General features: G+C 43.5%; 1 protein-coding gene across 39 annotated transcripts in view; it reads right to left on the reverse strand.

Annotated features, from left to right (window-relative positions):
- The window catches only part of NRXN3 (neurexin 3), a 1,699,208-nt gene that overhangs the window by 1,420,512 nt on the left and 257,146 nt on the right, over positions 1-21,550 (reverse strand). The gene's annotated exons all lie outside the window — the stretch shown is intronic.

Below are 21,550 nucleotides of genomic sequence, written 5' to 3' on the forward strand. Positions count from 1 at the left end.
CAAAGTTAAAACCGTACTAAGCTAGCTGTCACAGTACAAGGAGATAGTAGGTTGAACAGTAAAAATGAGAGACTAGGAGTTCCAGAAAGGAAAAAAATTTTATGGTTGGGGAGGTCAAAGAAGGTAGTATTTGACCTGTGATTTAAAGGAGTGAGATTTTAACAAGAAAAAATGAAGAAGAGATACCCAGTAAAAAGAACAGAACACACGAAGGCACAGGACAGGGAAAAGGCGAAACCTGCTCGTGCGATACTTTAAACAGAGCATGTCAGGGAATAGCAATGACAGCTATTTATACATTTTTATAAGACCCACTTTTTACAATTGTATCTTTTCCATCACCCCATATGGAAGGTATTATTACTATTCAGCCCATTTCACAGATGAAAAAGTTAGGCTATAAGAGCCTCATTTGCTTTCTGAAGTTACTGTAACTAGGGAAAGAAGAACTTAAACCCACAGATTCCATCTTCAAATCTCAGGCCATAGCAAGCATGGTTAACTCAAAAAGGAAGATTGTAACTATTCTGTGAAGGACAAGGAATAGCAAGCTAAAAAATGAAATCAAGCTACCGGTGAGATTTCAGGCCCGTGACAGTAAAGTGGGTCTCCCTTTTGGGTCTTGGAGAAGTGATAAGATTCTATGTCTTTTTCTCTCCTTCCAGACAAGGGCTGGCCCCTCGTTGGTATTATCTTTCTCCTTAGAAGCACACCCCAAGCTCTGCAGCCATACAGCCACTTGCAAACAACATATTTAAAAAGTTATGCCTTTCTTCCTCCAGTGCATTTATCTGTTTGTTTGATTTCCTGTGCACTGCATTATATGTTATTAGGCCCTAGGGTGCCTCCATAAATTAAAATGATACAGTCAAAATGTATGATTAAAAGACTGAGAGGCACTTGCAGCATAATCATATCACGCATTCATATCCCACTTTAGCATCTGTTATCTCATTTACTCGCACAGAAATCAGCAGCACTCTGAAATATGAATGACAGAATGGAGCAACTCAATTTTACCAGTGGGGACACGGCAACAGAGAGGTTAGGTGGTTTGCCTGAGGCAACACAGCAAGTGATTGAAAGTGTAACTAGATCTCCTAACTCCCAAACCAGACTTCTTTTCACAGCAGTCTAGTCTAGTCCGCTCAGGCAGGCTATGGAGATGAGAGGGACCATGTAGTACCATCTGCTTTTGAGTCCCAGAGTTACGTGTTTAGCACCATGGACAGAAACAGGCCCAACACCATTCTTTAAAAGGTGAGTAAAGCTCAGAGGCTAGATTCTGGAATGGAGAACCCTGTCGTGCACCCTGAGAACACTGGGCACCTAGAAGTGATGGCAATAAAAATCACTTAGAAACAAATCAGAAACTGGAACAGACACCTTCCCCTCCCATTCCGACCCACAACTTAAGTTACTTGCAAATGCAATCTTTAACCAGAGCAGCTGCTCATTCTTCACCAGATGAAGTCTGAGATGATTTAATGATGAGCAATATTTATCCTGGTCTACAAATGGTGGACTATCTCCAACTAACCAAGCTTGTTTTCTCTTTTCACGTTCCAGAATATCATGAAGACCCCCTAAACTATGAAATGTGAACACAATAGCAACAACATCAATTAATGTCTACAAAGTTCTTACTTTGTGCCAGGACCCGGGCTAGACACTTAAATGTTACGGCATCCATTGATCCTTTGACTAGAATAGCAAGTGTGACGTATGCCTTATGTAGAGACGCCATGAAGAAAACATTTGGGAAATGATGGTGCTGTGATGAAAAGATACACTGACTCTGGAGTGATGCAGCCCTGCTTCTCACTAGCTATATGACCTTGGACACTTATTTAACCACCCTGAGCCTCAGTTGCTACATTTATAAAGATGGAGAATCATACGTTCTTCATAGAGTTGTTAAGGAGACTACACCTCGTGCACAAAAAGCCTAGAGCAGAATGTGGGTGTTCAGTGGACAGTTTCATAAGCATGCCCCCATCTTGCATGTGTATCTTTGGTCTTTTTTATCATGCTTCCCCAGGCCCCACTCAACTCATTGACCTGGCATCAAGATAAAAATAAAATTCAGGGAACAAAGAGAGGGAACGGGCAGTTGGAGTAACCCCAAAATCTGAAGAAAACACAACTTGGGCTGAGTTTCTTCAGTGACTGTCCCAGAAGTGCATAGAAGGGGGGAAGACTATGGACATGATGGCTGATTAATAGTTATAGGCAAGGTGAGGTGCATGCACTGTCAAGCTTGCTGTGCCTGGTCATAGGCCAGCAATGGGCATGGGTCTGTGCCAAAGCTATGAGCCAATGAACATCTACCCTTGCCTGCCACTCACACTCTGCAGGGAAGCCGTACCCCCACTCCCCTACAGGCAGGAAAGGTACTAAGAGGGAGCAGGCTTTCTGATCAGAACCTCAAATACAGCTTCCAATGTTCATCTATCTCTGGAAACACCAATTCACTTTCACCTGCCAGTCCTACTATGATATTTAGAATCTATTATCCCATTGAGAAGAGACCAAAATACAAAAAGAATGCATGAAGAACATCTCTAGAGAAACTGGAATCTAAAAGTGTTTGGATGGATTCATTTTTTCAGTGATCACAGTGAAGAATAGTTGGTCTTTCCCGTCATGGAGCTCACAGTCTGATGAGGGATTTGCTGCCAATGACACTAGAACTTAGTAAATGCTTTAAGATTACAAAGCTGTGCTCTAGACATCGTGGAACCGAGAATGCGGGGAGAGGCCTAATGCAACCACACTGCTCATACCCATTTCTTGACTAGTATATATACACAGGCAGCCACTGAAGCTCCTTCCGCACCTTGCTGGAACGTCGCTTGTTCTGTCTGATAAGGTTCTCTGCCTCCCCTCACTTTTCAGGCCCTCTGGCTGCACTAACATTCAAAAAACAACACATTTTTATACCAGAATGGAACCCTAGATATCATCTTGTTGGACCTTTTCATTTTACAACCTGAGTTCCAGAGAGATAATGACTTCTGTGCTGCAGGGCTGGTCGGTCAAGAACTAGGACACAGGTTTTCCAACAACCAAGCAGGAAAACCTGCTGTGTTACAAGCATCTTCCTAGCTCATCTGCGGTTCCTCAACCTCCTCAGCTTCCCCCCCATCTCCTTTGCAACCGTGTTTCCCCACAAGTCCCTCTACTGCTCTACAAAGCCTAAGAAGGTGACTCCAAGCTTTAGTTAATTGGTTCACAAAACACAGCCCTGTAGTTTAATTTAAGAACAGATATAATTTCTTCTATTTTTACTCCAACTATACTCACTTAAACTTACAACCTGCCTTGTATTAAATATCTTGGGTGGCCTTACTCAAACATTCCTTTTTTTTGGAGACAGAGTTTCACCCTTGTTGTCCAGGCTGGAGTGCAGTGGTGCAATCTCGGCTCACCACAACCTCTACCTCCTAGGTTCAAGCGATTGATTCTTCTGCCTCAGCCTCCTGAGTAGTGGGGATTACAGATGCCAGCCATGATGCTTGGCTCATTTTTGTACTTTTAGTAGAGACGTAGTTTCACCACGTTGGCCAGGCTGGTCTCAAACTCCTGACCTCAAATGATCTGCCTGCCTCGGCCTCCCAAAGTGCTGGGATTACAGGCATGTGCCACTGTGCCCAGCCAAACACTCCTTCAAATGATAATGGACAGCAGGTACATAAACAACAGGACCTATGGGAAACACATTGGCTCCTGCATTACATTACAGGTCAGGTTCCATCCTAACTCCTCCACCCCTGAGAGCTGAATGACTGGGGGGAAACAAGCAACATGGAGCTGTAGATTCTGTTCTTTGGAAACTAGGGGTGACAATGAGATGCTCTTCTTGATTAATCCTTACACATGGGCTTTCTGTGAGCTGCATTTTTCCAAGACTCTCAGGGAAGCAGTGTGGTGGGGCAGAAAAACACAGGAGTTGGAAACCCTGGGGCCGGGCACCCTGGGAAGGAGGGCAGCTTCTCTGCTAAGTAACCTACAGCAACTGAAATTCTCTAAGCCTGTTTCCTCATCTGTAAAATGGGGATAATATCACTATTCACCTCGTCATGTTCTTGCGAGAATAAAATGTTTGAGGGAAGGACATGACTTGTATTAGGAGGTCAATAAATATTGATTTATTTCCCTTCCCACTAAAGGGAGGAAAATGGGTGCCCCTATCGTTATTTAAGCCCCAACTCTGATTTGATGTGAAATCTTAATATTTCAGTTCCTCTCTTCAAGCCCTTGGTTTCCCCTTTGCAAAAAGGGCATCATTACTAGAGGATAACGTGACCAAACTATTATGTTGGTGCAAAAGTAATTGCGATGTTTGCCTTTAAAAGTAATGACAAAAAAACCCATGCAAAATTACTTTTGCACCAACCTAATACTACTACTGATCCCTGGTGAAAGTGTGGTTTACTATAGAGGCATAATTAACAGTAGAGTGAATCATGTGTGAGAATGAGGGAGAAAATAAACAATGACTAAGTTCCTACTATGTACCCAGCGTTTTAAGCACATTATTTCACGTAACATTAGTAACACTTCTGGGAGGAGAGTAATGGTTATTTACCCATTTTACAGTGTGGACTGTCAAGGTTAAATAACTCAAACCAGTATGGATATTATAAAGCAGCAGAGTTGAATATGAACGTATGTCTGTTAGAATCCAAAGTTCACTTTCTTTCTATTTATGTGATTTTCTTACTCTCCTGGAGAGAGGTGCTCCATTTGAGGAGTAGAATTACCCACTGTAACTCTTAAGGAGAGAAGGTGTAAAAATAAACCACGCTAAATATATTGATTCTCCTGCCCTGGCCTTTTTCCTTATCACTGGGATTTGAGATGATCAGGTGGCGGATTTATGCCAGTGACCACCAGAGGGGGACAGCAGCTGGCAGAGCACACAGTGCATGTGTACATGCCCACATGCATGCAAAGAGGTTTCCCAGTGCCTACCCAAACAATAATAGAGGATTGACACACAGAGACAACTCGTAAAACAAAGACCCCCGAATAAGCAGGGCTTCCTCTCAGCCTCTCCACTACTACCAAACCCTCCTGAGTTTGAGCACACCTTGAGGAAAAGAAGGAAACCAGGTATCCTTCGCTCAGGCAGAGGATATTCCCACCTTGAACTTTAAAAAGAGATTGGACCCACTGGGTCTCATAATCAAAGAATATTATGTACACAGTTAAAAGAAACAGATGTGGAATGAAAAGATGGGGATTTTTCGTGCTGGCTCAATCACATCTGTGGTATGTTCATGCACAAGCCCCTTTACACCTCTATTTCCTCAAATGCAAAATGGGGATCTCAACAACCACCTCTCGGGTTTACCATACAGACAAAACGCAATGAGGCCAGTCAGAGTAATCTAAGTTGTAAAGGCTAGGCAAATGTCAGTTCCTCTTATTAATATTATAAATATGATTGTTTATTCAGTATTGATGGTCCCACATATGGCTATATTGCCCTGTCCTTATATTGTTTAACCATAAAAGCAAAACAAACATGGCCTTCCACCCAGCTGCCTGGACAACACAAGGCCTGGTGTGGGAGTAACTGGGCTCGGATTGCATGAAATAAAGCAAAAGGAGTCAAGCTGGTAATAAAGACTGGAAGAAAGGGTGCAGGTTCCTCATGCTGGTATTTTGTGTTCCTCCTGCCTCTCCCTGTCTTCCTTTTCAAAGAAGGAGGACTCTTTCTTTCCTAGGGCTGCTGTGACAAATCACCACAGACTGGATGGCTTGGAACAGCAGAAACTTACTGTCTTATAGTTCTGGAGTCCTCAAGTCTGAAATCTAGTGTCAGCAGGGCCATGCTCCCTCTGAAGCCTCTTGAGGAGAATTCTTCCCAGCTTCTTCTAGCATCTGGTGGCTGCCAGAATTCCTTGGCACAATCTCTGTTCACTGCAACCTCTGCCTCCCAGTTTCAAGCGATTCTCCTGCCTCAGCCTCCCAAGTAGCTGGGACTATAGGCATGCACCACCATCCCAGCTAATTTTTGTATTTTTTGTAGAGACAGGGTTTCACCATGTTGGCCAGGCTGGTCTCAAACTCCTGACCTCAGATGACCCACCCACCTGGGTCTCCCAAAGTGCTGGGATTATAAGTGTGAGCCACTACGCCCAGCTATGTATTTCTTATATAAACACTTCTCATTGAATTTATGGCCATCTGGCTAATCCGGGATGATCTCTCCATCTTCTTGAGATCCTTAACTTCATTACATCTGCTATGACCATTTTTTCCAATAAGGTAACATTGACATGTTCCAGGAATTCAGATGCAACATATATTTTGGGGGGACCACCATTCATTCCACAACAAAGCCCAACCAGAACAAACTCAAAACCAAAATAATAATATGAATGATATAATACCGTACTGTGGGATGTACAGAATGAGATGCTTGCCCTGACTCTAAGAAGGGAGGATTGTGAGATCCAAGGAATCAGAAGCACAGATACCAAGGTCAAGTCTTCTGGGAAAGACAGGGGGAGGGCTTCCTGGAGGGAGTGACACTTGAATTGAGCCATGAAGGATGGATTTTGATAAGGATTGGTAGGAAAGGGGAGGAAAGAAAATTCTGTTGAAGGAAATTGCAAGAACAAAGATGCAGAGGTTAAAAGGGCATATTTAGAAGAAGAGAATAGGCAGGAGAAAGAAGGATGAGATCAAGAATATATCTAGATGAGGAAGTAAAAGTATCTCACCATGTCACAGGGGGAAGTGGAAAGCTAGGACGGCAGAAAGGGGCTGATTCCGCTCTACTGTATGCTCTTGTTTCTTGATCTAGCAGTCAACTACTCCTAAAACATAAGCCCTGCCCTGGGTAATTCTGTCCCTGACTGTGGAATGCAAACAGTTCACAGAGAGGTGCAGCCTTCAGGACAGCAGCTGAAGACAGACAGACAGACATTGCCAAAGATGCAGGGTCGCAGCAGAAAACACAGCAATCCTCGCCCATTCCCTGTGCCTCAGGACACAGACAGTTGGGCCCAGTTAATTGAAATTTAAGCTTCAGGCAATAGGATTTATACAAACACCAAGAAAATAGCAGGAGGATGCTAACAGCATGGAAATCAATGCGATGGGAGCCCTTTAAGACAATCTTTCAGATTGGGCAGCCCAGGTGCAGCCAGCAATCCCCTGCAGCACACCGCACCCCAACCCCTCCTCACCTCCTCCTGGCTCTCTCCTCCCCCATAGCACAGCTCCTGGACAGGCCTGATTTGCTCAAATAAAAGCAGCCTCGGCCCCAGGGAGCCTGCAGGATGAACATAGCTGATTTCACCTCTTTAACCCCGGATCCAAGAAAACTGCCGAACACTGACTCTGTCCTTCCCTGGGGAGGATCCTGGAGCTTTATCTCGTGAGTTGCACGACCTCTAGGAACCTGTGCACAAGTGAGATAAACTCCGTGCCCAAGAGGAAGCCTACTTATCTCCTAACAAAGCATCTTTGCAAATTACATTTTTTTTGCATCTCAGGGAAAGGAGTATTTATAAAAATAATAGCTGCAATAACAGTAATCATCATCATCATCAGCTGATGCCTGCATCCTGGCTATTCCTCAGGGGAAAAGGTGATGGGGCCTGCAGGGCAGGATTGTGCTGGGACTGTGGGTGACTCATGTGCTAGGGGCGGGCAGCTTCCATGAGGGTCCTGGAGCCCAATGTCTGGTTTGAGAGATATGGCCAAGACCTCTCTTCATACAGAATAAACAAATGATTAACTGTCTCATTAGCGACTATGCAGGAAGACACAAAACTCACATACTGGTACCAGTGGGTGGTACAGCCAAGAGATTTATATTATTTAACAATAAAAGCAAAACAAACGTGGCCTTCCATCCCACTACCTGCCTGCATGGGGCCCCTCATACTAAAGGAAGGCAGGGGTGGTGGTTGGGAATGCGGGCAGGGCCCTCACAATGATTCCAGCTAAAAGGAAGGAGCAGGTGCCGGGCCACCTTCCTGGCATTTGGGGGCTGGGGTCAGATCAGGGTAGGAGTAGGAAGATTGGAATGGAAAGAGGGAGAGAGGGAATAAGATGTCAGAAATGCAACACAGTTTACTCAGCAGCTATCTGTGGGTGTTCACTTCCTGGGAAACAGAACAGGACTAGAAAGTAAGACACCCCAGTCTAGTCCTAGCTCTGACCCTACCTAGATGGGTGACAAGTCGGGCAAATTCTGCCTTGGTTTCCATACCTGTAAAATGGGGAGAAAGTATCAAGAAAAAAGCACTATGAGAATGCAAGTCATCCTTATTGCTGCTTTATGACACTGTATAGCACCGAGAGCAGGCCCTGAACTCAGACTTCCTGGGATCCAACCTCAGCTTAGCCACTCACTAGCTGTGTGACCACAGGCAATTAACTTCTCTTTGTGGGCTGTAAAATGGGTATGCCAATTACATTTACCTTTCAGGAAAAAAAAAAAAAAAGACAATTCCCGAAGAGCACTAAACAATACCTGGCACACAGGTGAAGATGCCCAATGTGCTGTAGACATTACCATGTTTATCCTTGCTCCTCACCAATGCCCTTGTTTTAAACAGACAACCTAGATTTACACTTGCAAGCATTCCAATTACAAATTCTTGCCCCTACATCTAAGCTTTTCTCCGCTGTTTCCTCCTATCCCAGAGAAGGAGGTATCCTGGTTGTTTTTTTTTTTTTTTTTTTCCTCTTCTTTTTTTTGGGACGGAGTTTCGCTCTTGTTACCCAGGCTGGAGTGCAATGGCGCGATCTCGGCTCACCGCAACCTCCGCCTCCTGGGTTCAGGCAATTCTCCTGCCTCAGCCTCCTGAGTAGCTGGGATTACAGGCACATGCCACCATGCCCAGCTAATGTTTTGTATTTTTAGTAGAGACGGGGTTTCACCGTGTTGACCAGGATGGTCTCGATCTCTTGACCTCGTGATCCACCCGCCTCGGCCTCCCAAAGTGCTGGGATTACAGGCTTGAGCCACCGCGCCCGGCCCGGTTTTTTTCAAGATACAAACTATTCTTCCCTCCTCTGCGGTTTTGATCCAAAAGTCACTTTTTTGTTATTTTGTTACTGTTTTTGTTTGTTTAACTATCTTCAGGTCCTTTTACCCCACTGGCTCTGTGTCCCCTCTCCCTGCAAACATGAGCAAGCCTCATTTATCCTACAAGCAACCCTGTGTCAACCATGTCTCCCACTCAAGCTAGCAACCTCCACCTTCCTTTCCTCATGGAAGACAGTAATATTCCTTGCCTCTACTTGTGACTTTCACTCCCTCCCTGGCTCCACCCCCCGTTACTCTACTGGTGGCAAAAGACACCAAGCATGTCCAGCTTGTCAAGTCTATGCCAAAACTTCACTCCAGGCTTCAGCTCGGGCTCTCGGTGGCATGTAGCTTGCTGACAACCCCCTCACTGAAATCCTTCTTTCCCTCAGCCTCCCCAGCACAGCTCCGCCCTTGTTCTTCTACTTTTTTTCTATCTACTTTTCCTGTGCCTCTTTCACTAGTTCCTGGTCTTAGCCCTTGAGTGTTTCGTCCCTCAGGGGCTGGGCTTTGGTGCCCTTCTCTCCTGGCAAGGGCAGCACCTGATTGCTCTCAATAGGCTCAGACCCAGTAGGCTTAGACCCCGAGGTGCCAGGTGTGTAGAGGCAAGAGCTTGGGGCGATGTTGTAGGGCTGCATGGCTGATAGGATGTTTTCAAAAGCTGTGTGATTGGGCAGTTATTAGATTAGCCACAATAAAAGCAGCTTAACACCTGTTCTCTTAGACCAGGCCACTACACACACTTAGGTCAACCCCTCACCCTTGGCAATATTTGAATTACTGAGTCTTGCTACTTAGTTTCCCCAAGACAATCTCACCCACTGCACAGGTCACACACTGTCCCACGTGCTCATGGGACACCAAACTTTATTTCTGCTATCTAGTCCTGTTTGTTTGTTTGTTTGTTTGTTTGTTTTTGTTTGTTTTTGAGATAGAGTGTCACTCTGTTGCCCAGGCTGGAGTGCAGTGGCATGATCTTGGCTCACTGCAACCTCCGCCTCCCATGTTCAAGTGATTCTCATGCCTCAGCCTCCCGAGTAGCTGGGACTACAGGCATGCGCCACCACGCCTGGCTATCTTGTATTTTTAGTAGAGACCATGTTGACCAGTTTCACCATGGGATCCAATCTCAGCTCAACCACTTACTAGCTGTGTGACCACAGGCAATTCACTTCTCTTTGTGGGCTGTAAAATGGGTATGCCAATTACATGTTTCACCATGTTGGCCAGACTGGTCTCAAACTCCTGACCTCAGGTGATCCACCCACCTTGACCTCCCTCTTTTGAACTCAAAACCCAATTTCCAGCTGTTTAATGATTCTCTCTACCTGGATGTCCATCCAAAGAAGTCCTCAAGTATATCTGAACCTCCGTAATTCCTTGTCCATCTTGGTTAATAATATCACTATCCACTCAGGTGTTATAAATAGAAACCTGAGGATTATTTTTGACTCTCAATTAATTTTCCTGCTCCTCAGTTTCTAGTAATCTACCATATCCTGTCGATTTTACCTATAAAACATCCAAAGAATCTATCCATCCCACCCTGTCCACTCTGTCACTGTATTAATGACCCCCAATACCACCCCCCATGCCTACCCCTAGTTCCTTCAACACCACTTCTTTAAGTCCATCTTCAACACCAGCCACCAGAAAGATCTTTCTAAAATTAAGTCTGTTTGCAGAATTACCCCACTCTCCAGGATATGCCTTCTACATCTGAAAACCTGGACTCCTTCTACTTCTCTTATCATTAAAATTTTTTATTGATCTCTTACTGGTTAAGGTGCTCAAATTTATTAAAATACAGATTCCCAGATCTCTGCCCCCAAAAGTCTAATTGAACAGTTTTTAATGAGTCTGGGTGATCATTTTCTTTCTTTCTTTCCTTCTTTCTTTCTTTTTTTTTTTTTTTTTTTTTTTTTTGAGATCGAGTCTTGCACTGTCGCCGGGGCTGGAGGGTGATCATATTTTCAACAAGCACTCTGAAGGATTTTAGTGCCAGTTCTCCACAAACCACACTTTTAGAAACTCTGATCAGAAACCACAGGATAGGCTGTGCTCATCACACCTGTAATCCCAGCACTTTGGGAGGCCAAGGCAGGTGAATCACTGGAGGTCAGGAGTTCAAGACCAGCCTGGCCAACATGAGGAAATCCAGTCTCTGCTAGAAATATAAAAATTAGTCAGGCATGGTGGCACATGACTGTAATCCCAGCTACTCAGGAGGCTGAGACAAAAGAACCAGTTGAACCTAACAGGCGGAGGTTGCAGTCAGCTGAGATCATGCCACTCAACTCCAGCCTGGGCAATAGAGTGAGACTCTGTGAAAGAAAGGAAAGAGAAAGAGAAAGAGAAACAGAAAGAGAAAGAGAAAGAGAAAGAGAGAAAAGAAGAAAGAAAGAAAGAAAAAGAAAGAAAAGAAGAAAGAAAGAAAAAGAAAGAAAGAAAAGAAAGAAAGAAAGAAAGAAGAAAGAAAGTAAGTAAGTGGGGGGGGAGGAGGGAGAGGAAGGGAGGTGGGGAGGGAGAGAGGGAGGGAAAGGAGGAAGGAAGGAAGGAAGGAGAGAAAGAAAGAAAAGAAAAAAGAAAAGAAAAAGAAAGAAAGAAAGAAAGAAAGAAAGAAAGAAAGAAAGAAAGAAAGAAAGAAAGAAAGAAAGAAAGAAAGAAAGAAAGAAAGAAGCAAGGAAGGAAGGAAGGAGAGAAAGAGAAAGAGAAAGAAAGAGAGAATGGAAAGAAAGAAAAGAAGAAAGAAAAGAAAAGAAAAAAGAAAAGAAACCATATAAGAAACCACCATTGTTAACAACCTGAACTTTGAAATAAGACTACCTGTGGGTTGAATTCCAACTCTCCTTCAGTTAGCTGTGCCTTTCAGCATGATACTTTACCTCTCCATGCCTTGGTTTCTTCATCTAAAGTATAAGGGTAATAATAATGATCCCTCCAGATACTGACTTGGTCCCACGTCAGGCACTGTGTTCCAATGCATAGCCTCTTGATCATCCTAACACCCATATGAAGTGGATGCTAGTATTTGCTCCATTTTCCAAATAAGAAAACTGAGGTACAGAAAGCAACTTGCCAAAGGCTGCAGAACTAACAAATAGCAGAGTTGGGTTTTGAACGCAGGTGGTTCAAACCTACCCAAGTTCATGCTCTTCGCCATCACTCACAAGGTTGTCATGGATATAATATGAAATAACCCACAGGAAGCACTTAGCCTATTGCCCTGCACATAATAAGAGCTAAATAAATGATGGCCATGATTCCTGTGGTGGTTTATAGTCCTAGTACTATCATGGCAGAATCAACTTGACACTCCCCAAACTGGAAGCTAGCAGACAGTTATAGATAAGCAGAATCTAACCGTGTTGTCTAATACTATCCTTACTAGCCACATGTGCCTACCTAAATTTAAATATCATAAATCAAAATTAAATAAAATACAAAATTCAGTTCCTCAGTCTCATGAGCCACATTTCAAGTGCTCAGTAGCACATGTGGGTGGTGGCTCCCTTACTGACAGCAAGGATTCAAAACATTTCCATCATCACAGAAATCGCCACTGGACAGCACTGCTGTAAAGTAAACTGCTGGAATCAAAGCCCGAATCTGCTCTTTGAGAGTTCTTTGGCATGATTATTTTCCTCCTTATGCCTCAGTTTCCTGATCTGTAAAGCAAGGATAATAACAGTATTTGCTCTGTGTGGTTGCACTGAGAAATATATGAGTTAATATCATTAATGTTCTTGGAACATAATTAATGTGCCCTGATATACAGTTGGTGACATAAAAATGTATGTGTTTGTTATTATGGGGGTGGTTGGCATCATTACTAATATGCTCATTTATACTTGAGCCACTCGGCCCCACGGCATTGACTTTTAAATCTGTGTATCTCTCCTATACCTGAGATGTTCTTCTCTCCCACCTTCGACCTCCTGCCCACGTGACAGGTTCCTACACTACCTCTAAAACCTGGTCCTGTGATTTTCTCTCCACAGTTTTCACCAAAGCACCCTCACTCCTGGCAGAATTCATCGCTTCTCAAGCTTACAAACTCTGGCAGCCATGCCTGCTGATTCTTCACTCCACGACCCTGAATTCCAGTTACTCTGGGTTCCTGTTCCTGTCATATTCCCTTGAAAGACCTTCTAAGATTTGCAGTTCTCCTTGGAAATGAGAACAGGGCCTGCATCTGGGGGAACGGCACACCGCATGTCAGCAGATGGAGCCTTGCAAACCTTTTCATGATGAAATGCAACCAGAAAGAGAAGCAAATGTGATGTTTTACCTTGGGCACTGTGTCCATCACAAATCCCTGTACACCGATGTATGACCTTTGGAAAAAGTCTCACTGGCTGAAATGCCTCTGTATTGTTCTTTGCCTGGCAATGAATTATTCTGGGTGGAGATGAAAATTTTTCATTAAGTAATTTCTCAAAGAGGTGAACTGGGAAGCCCAGAAGTTTGGGACTGGGAGGGGAATAGAATGTGAACACTACTGTTTTGTTCTCATAGAACATTTATTGCTCTAAGTACATCCTAGGAAAATAACATGTATCCAGACAAAAGAAAATTGCCAACTTTCAGAAGAAAACTGACCTTAATGTCAATGTAGTGACTGAGCCAGGAGGCAGAGCAATAGTATTTAGGAATCCTATAACCTCAGCCATAGCCCGGAAGCCTTCTGAGACTCAGTTTCCCCATTTGTGAAATGAAGGTAACAGTCTCTCTAGTAAAAAGGGAATGAGGAATAATATACGTGCACACTTCTCACAGGGCCTGTCATACAGCAGACCCTCAATCAATAGCAACCAATACTATTTCTGGATTCTAGCAAACCTTTCCTTCCAAGAACAATCACATAAAATTTTTAAAGAATCAGGAAAATGGAGACCAAATAGAAATGCATTTCTGTGATATTAAGCCTGACAGTTACAGAGCCACAAGTAAGCAAGCATGAATCTCCAAAGTAACTATAACTCAGACAGATTGTACACATGTCTCTTTGCAAAGGACATTTAATAATACGTGGAGTTGTACAAAATCCTTTACACGATACTAAGTCAAGTTCCCGTAGAAGGGGGCAAGTCGGCAACCAGAAACTGTTGCACGGCTTTAGCTGGCTGCAAGCCCCTGCCCATCAGTTGTCTCTAGACAACTAGCCAGCTCAGGTCTCTTGGCTTTTAGCGAAACTGTTATTCGCCCCTGTTTCCCTCTCTTCTCACCACCTGGCCTCCTCTTGGTCACAGCTGCTTCTTGGGTAGAGTGGTGTCTGCATGTTCTTCATTTCTTTCACTTGAAACTCATTGATCATGGCCTTCACCCACTCCTCTGTAGCTGTTCTCACCATGGTCAGCAGTATTCTTTTTATTCATCATGGCTGTCCTCACACCCGGACCACTGAGCAGCCATCCTGGCTCAGAGGCAGTGTGACAAGTAGAATTCTAAGAATGACCTCCAATGGTTCTCACATTTGTCTAAATCCCTCCCCTTTAAGTATGATCAAATAAGATATGACTGTCATGACTACGTATGCTATATAGTGTTATCAGCTTAATTATGTCCCCCCAAATTCATCTGCTGAAGTCCTAAACCCCAGTACTTCAGGATGCTGTAACCTTACTTGGAAACAGGGTTACAGATGTAATTAGTTATGATGGGGTCATGAGGGTGGGCCCAAATCCAATATGACTGCATGTCCTTATAAAAAGGGAAATTTGGACAAGGAAAACATCTTGCAAACATGAAGACAGTCATCCATCTACAAGCCAAGAAGAGAGGCCTGGAACAGATCCCTCCCTCACAACCCTCAGAAGGAACCAATCTGGCCAATACAGACGGTCCCTGTCTTGGGAAGATTTGACTGACAATTTTTCAGCTTTACGATGGTGTGAAAGTGATACTCACTCCACAGTCGCCTTCCTTTGAGCACCCATACAACCATTCTGTTCTTCACTCTCAGTAAGACATTTCAATAAATTACATGAGATATTCAACATTTTATTGTAAAACAGGATTTGCCTTGTGATTTTGCCCAATTGTAGGGTAATGTGAGGGTTCTGAGCACGTTTAAGGTAGGCTGGGCTAAGTTATCATGTTTGGTAGGTTTGGTGTACTAAATGTATTTTCAACTTACAATATTTACAACTTACATGGGTTTGTCAGGACATCACCTCCTTGTAAGCCAAGAAGCATCAATACCTTCACTTCAGACTTCTAGCCTTCAGCACTGAGAGGCAACAAAATTTGGTTGTCTGAGCCACTGTTTTAGTCCATTTTGTACTGCTTTAATAGAATACTGGAAACTGGGTAATTTATAATTTATAGAGAGCAGACATTTATTTCTTACAGTTTCTGGAAGCTAAGAAGTCCAAGGTCGGGGGCCTGCATCTCAAGAGGGCCTTCTTGCTTCATCGTCCCATAGTGTAAGGTAAAAGAGAGCATGCATACGAGAGAGAGGGAAGGGGAGCTAACCTCATCCTTTCATCGGGAAACTACTTCAATGATAACTAATATGCTCCCTTGATAATGACATTAATTCATTCATTGGGTACACCCCACATGACCCAATCACCTCTTGAAGGTCCCATCTCTCAACATGGTTGCATTGGGGATTAAGTACCAACATATAAACTTTGGGGGACGCATTCAAACATAGTAGCCACCCAGCTTGCTATGGCAGTCCCAGCAAAGGACATAACATATATGGCAAAAGGAAGGTTATCTAGGTGGGCCCAATAGAAGCCTTTTAAAGGCAGAGCATTTTCTCCGGCAGGTAGCAGAAGAGGAAATCAGAGATTTGAAGCATATGTAGGATTTGATGTGCCATCGCTACCCTTGAAGATGTAGGCAATGTGACAAGGAATCCAAGACACCCTGAGGAGTTAAGAGTAGCTCTTGGCTGCCAGCAAAAAAAGAAATGGGGACTTCAATCCCACAACCGTGAGGCGCAGAGTTTGGCCAACAATAGGCATGAGGTAGGCTGGGGGTTCTTCCCAAAACCTGCAGATAAGAGCGCACCCAGGCAACACCTTGATTGCAGCCTTGTAAGACCCTAAGCAGAGGGATTCATCAAAGCCTGCTTTCGCTTCTGACCTACAGAACCGTGAGCTAATAAACGCATGTTGTGTTAAGCTAAGTTTGAGGTCATTTGTGACGGCAGCAACAGAAGGATAATACAGACTCCAACCCTCACATCTCTTCCCTGAGGGACTTTCTCATGGGGCAATGTGAATTCTGGGTTCTTAGCCACGGACTGCAAGCCCTTGACTAAGTTTTCTCCACCCCTTACTGCCTCAGTTTCCCCACCGGTCAGACATTACAGATTCCAACAATTACACCACTGCCAGCCTGTCAGGAAATAACAAGGGACTTGGACTTGAAGGTATCAGGATAAGAGGAAGGTGAGGGACGAAGGAATTCGCAGATGATGTAACTTAAAACCAGGCAGGGCAGCTTTACTGAGCTTCTCTTTTTCACCTGAGGCACAGGAGCTTGCCCAGGCCACCAAAGCTCCCTGGGTTTCTCACCTTCTGGAAAGAAACTATTTCCTTCCTCATGCACATGCTTGACATCCTCAGCTCCCATACACTGAGGCTTTTTCACTGCTGGTCTGACAGGGTCAGGAGAGCTTGTTCTAGCCAACGCTAAACAGCTTGATACTTCCCAGAGGTAAACCTTGGCGGGCAGCAAGGGGACAAGGTGCAAAACCCCTTTAGATAAAAGGAGGCAGCACTGCAGACACACATGGCGGAGAAAGGAGCTAAGACATGTCAAAAAAAAACAAACAAACCTGAGTGCAGCTTTGGAAGACGGGTTTGGCAAGCCATACACACACTAAGGAGCAGTCTTGGCGTGTGAGCTGCTAGAATTCCCATCTGGAAATCCTTCAGGGCAAGTCAACGTGACTGGTGTTTTGAATATGCCAACGTTAGGATGCAACTTTCAGAAACAAATTCTTTTTCTTTTAAGTGATTCCTTCTTCAAGCTCCCGACTCACCTCTTCTCCTGGAGGTCTCATTTGCCCCTGTAACTCAACATGTCCAAAATGAAGGCACCATCTTTTCCTCCCCCATAATGGAACCGGCACTGAATACCCAGGTTAAAATCCTGGCCACGGAAAGAGTGTAGCCTTGAGTTAAAATCCCAGCTCTGCCTTTTGCTGGCTGACTGACCTATGAGCCTTAGTTTCCTCATCTGCAAAGTGGGGATATAATAATACTTACCTCCAAGGAATGCGCTAAGAAAACAATGAGAAAATGCACGTAATGCATGTAGCTCATTCACTGCCTATGGAAAGCATGCAATGAGAGTTAAGTTCAAACATTGCTATTATTATTATTATTACTTTATAATCTGTAAAAGCAAGGAAGTAGACGAGTCACTAAAGCCCATTTCAATAAGCATCCATGAGGTCTACACTTAATTTTTTTCACATGTTCCCTCCTACCTATCGTACGAAGACCAAAGATATACTCCCCAACACACACGCACACACTTCCCCTCCCCTTTGTCTTTCTTTGCTCCTGCTGTTTCTTTGCCCACACAAAGGATTCATACCTATTTCTGTCTAAATCACATCAATTTTCCAAAACTCAGCTAAAATGTCACATCAACAGAACCTTCCTTGATCCTCCACTAGAAATAACCACACTCATCCGTATACTCTTATTGCCATACCCGTAGGAAACATCACATTACATAGGTACAGGTGTTTGAGAATACTCAGCTTCCCTGCCCATTAGATTTAAGCTTCTTGAGGTCAAGTGATGAGAGTAATTCACCTTAATTTCTCTTAGTGCCAACCAACTTCTCCATCCAAGAGGGAATGAAATCCATAAACATTATTTGAATGAATGACTAAATAAATGCAGACTCTCCTATGCACCCTCTGGGTAATAAAGAGGGAACTATACTCAGGGGAAATGCAGAGGCTTCCATGTTTTCTAAACACATCAAATCAGTACTTAGGGTAGACTTCACTCACCTATTTTAAAATAACAATTCATTTAGTATAAATTCTCTTAAAAAATATAAAAATCTTTTAAGAGTTAGAAAACAAGAGAATTGAGCAGAAAGGCAGGGGAATGAAGCAAATGCTAATAGCATTGGACCTGCAATTCCCAGAACGGTCTAGGATGAATATGAACACAAACTGCCCAGAAGGAAAAAAAAAAAAAAAAAAAACAAAATAAAATCGACTCCCCAAAATTGCAATCCGTTTTTACAAGGTCAGTATCAAATGAGTACAACCTTCAGCTGTCTGGTCAAGTTTGGTAGATTAGGATTTATTTCTTTATTGTTCCAAGTGGGTTAGTAGAGACTTGTTTCTGCCACAGTGTATCTACTTCTCTGAACGAGAGCTTTGCAGAGCAGAGGTATGAAAGCCTTTCGACCGGATGCACATGGGCTGAGCTGGAGGACCACTCACTGTGAAGGTCCTAAGGTGGGTCCCTGATGGTCCCGTTGTTATTGGCTATAAATCTGAGGAAGCAAGATGAGAAGGAATGTGGTGTCCAGAAAAGAGCACTGGACTAGTGTTTCTAAAACCTTAGATGCTGGCTTTGTCCCCCTGCATGTCTGCTTTTATGAAAGTCACTTAGCCTCTTTGAGTCTCATTTTTTCCATCCATGAAATGAGAAGTTTTAGCCAGATTGATGGAAACATTTAGCCTGATAATGATAGAGGAGTGCCTCTAAAAATACTAATACCCAGGGTTCACCCCACAGATGCATGGATTGGTCCAAGACAAAACTCAAGCATCAGAGAATTTAAAGTTGAGAATGATGGGATGAAATAATTATCCTTTTCCATTTTTTTTTTAAATTGAGACAGGGTCTTGCTCTGTCACCCAGGCTGGAGTACAGTGGTGTGATCACCGCTCACTGCAGACTCGACCTCCTGGGCTCAAGTGGTCTTCCCACCTTGGCCTCCCGAGGGGCTGGGACTGTAGGCACACAATACCATACCCAGCTAATTTCTTTAAACATTTGTTTTAGAGATGGGATCTTGCTGTGTTGACTGTGCTGCTCTCAACCATCTGGCCTCAAGCAATCCTCCTGTCTTGGCCTCCCAAAGTGCTGGCGTAACAGGCATGAGCCACCATGCTCAGCCCATCCCTTTCAATGTTATTGCTCATTGATTTTGTAGAAATCTTTCTAGAAAACAAGTAGTTTCCTTTTCATCATAGAGGATAAATCTGAGACAAAAGTCTGACAGAAAACTAAGCAATCTATATGAGTAATAATCCTGACACATATTTTCAGCTCCTAATGGTCTACAAATCTATATTCTCTGAGTAAAGACATTTCTGGGGTGTTGTGCCCAGGCCTCCATCACTGGCCATCCTAACTCCACACAGACCCCATTAAAGCAGAGCTTTGTCAGGAGAATGCAGCAGGAGCCAGCACAACAAATAGAAGTGTCTCTCTGTGTCTGAGTGACTGCTCATGCCACAGCAGGTGCTAATCATATTGTGTGACTTGGAGCTGAGTAAAATCTTTCCCAAGCACATCTCCCTTTCAAGTCCATGTTCTGGAGATATATTATTAAGTTGACTTTATGATGTGGATTCATCACACTGATGAATAAGTTTTGGCAGCTAGAGTAGGATTTGTATCCACACTATAAAGAAGAAAGGTGAGGAACTAGCAATATCTAGCACATGTTGCATATTTAATAGTAATTACTGGCTGGGCACGGTGGCTCATGCCTGTAATCTTAGCACTTTGGGAGGCCGAGGCGGGTGGATCACTTGAAGTCAGGAGTTTGAGACCAGCCTAAGCAACATAGCAAAATCCTGTATCTACTAAAAATATTTTAAAAATAGCTGGGCATTATTGTACACACCTGTAATCCTGGCTACCCAGGAGGCTGAGGCACAAAAATCACTTAAATCCAGGAGGTGGAGGGTTACAGTGAGCAAAGATCACGCTACTGTACCCTAGCCTGGGTGACCAAGCAAGACTGTCTCAAATAATAATAATCGCAATAGTAATTACTGGTCTGAGGTTGGGGTTAGTCTTAGGATTAAGGTTGGGATATCACCAGGAATAGAGTTAAGGATAAGATTAGTGTGATGATTAAAATGATTAATTTTATGTGCAAAGTTCACTGGGCCATCAGGTACCCAGACATTTGAACAAACATTATTCTGGTTGTTTCTGTGAGAGTGTTTTTTCGGATGAGATTAACATTTAAATTGGTAGGCCAAATAAAACAGACTGACTGCCTGAAATGTGCATAGGCCTCATGCAGTCAGGTGAAGAGCTGAATAGAACGCAAAGGCTGACCTCCCCCAGTAAGAGAGAATCTGTCCTGTCGAATGGCTTTTGAACTGAAACACTGGCTCTTTCTCAATCTCAGATCTGTCCATCTTTAGACTAGAACTACAACATCAGCTTTCCTGGGTCCTGAGCTTGCCAACTCACCCTTGTAGAGCTTGGGACTTGTCAGCCTCCATAATTGTGTAAGCCAATTTATTTTAATAAAAATCTCTCCTGTCTCCTCTCTCACTGTCTCCCTCTCCCTCGTTCACTCTCTCTCAGTAAGAGATACATATATATATATCCATCCCATTGATTCTGTTTCTCTGAAGAACCCTGAATAATATAGCTGGGATAGAGTTAGAAGTCAAGATAGATTTGTAGTTATAGTTTGGTCTAGGTTGAGGTTGGGGTTGGGGAATAGAATTGGGCATACAGTTGGGAATGGGGTTGACGTTGGCCTGAGTTTTGGCTTAGGGTTGAATTAGGGTAGAGTTGTGGAGGAAGACAAAATATCTAGCACCACTATTACTAATGTGATCTTTAACAAGGGTACGGAAACTGATTATTGAGTAGCTACCAAGTATTATTCTTGACTCTTTTATTTGCTTAACAATAACAGCAATACCTATTACTCTTCAGTCTCAACTACATAGCAGGTGCTATTTTTGTGGTTTTGACTTTTAACTCATTTAATCCTTTTTAAACCCTGTAAAGTAGATATTACCGTATATTTTTAAACAAAATCAGAAAACTGAGGTCATCAAGAGATAATCAAACATGTCCAAACTCAAAGGCAGGAATGTAATGTTTGAACTCAGCTCTTTCTAACTCCAAAGTCATCTTGTGCCTAAGCACCACCTGGAATGGTAAAGAATTGGTAAGCTCCCCCAAAGGACAAGGAACCAGGAGGGACCCATTTCTTCCTCAGTGGAAGGTCAGAAAATGCCTCTGGCTAGTGGGTAAAGGTGGGAAAAGGAAGATGTATTATCTTTCTTTCAGGGCATCAGTGACACCTGTGTTCTTAGCCTGGGCTCTGACTTATAACTTCCTTCCCTGAGCGAGACTAGAGTCATGCTTTCTTTCCAGGGGACACTCTGTCCCCCTTAGTCTAAGTTACATGCAACCTCCATGTCCATCTTCTCCTGTTCTGTGACATCGGCAATGAGTTACTTTCTTTCTTCATATCAATTCCTTCTGGGACCTACCCAAAGATGCAATGTCT

This window comes from Sapajus apella, unplaced genomic scaffold, assembly GCF_009761245.1.
Source record: "Sapajus apella isolate SASKATOON/1434 unplaced genomic scaffold, GSC_monkey_1.0 scaffold20, whole genome shotgun sequence".
Classification (NCBI taxonomy): domain Eukaryota; kingdom Metazoa; phylum Chordata; class Mammalia; order Primates; family Cebidae; genus Sapajus; species Sapajus apella.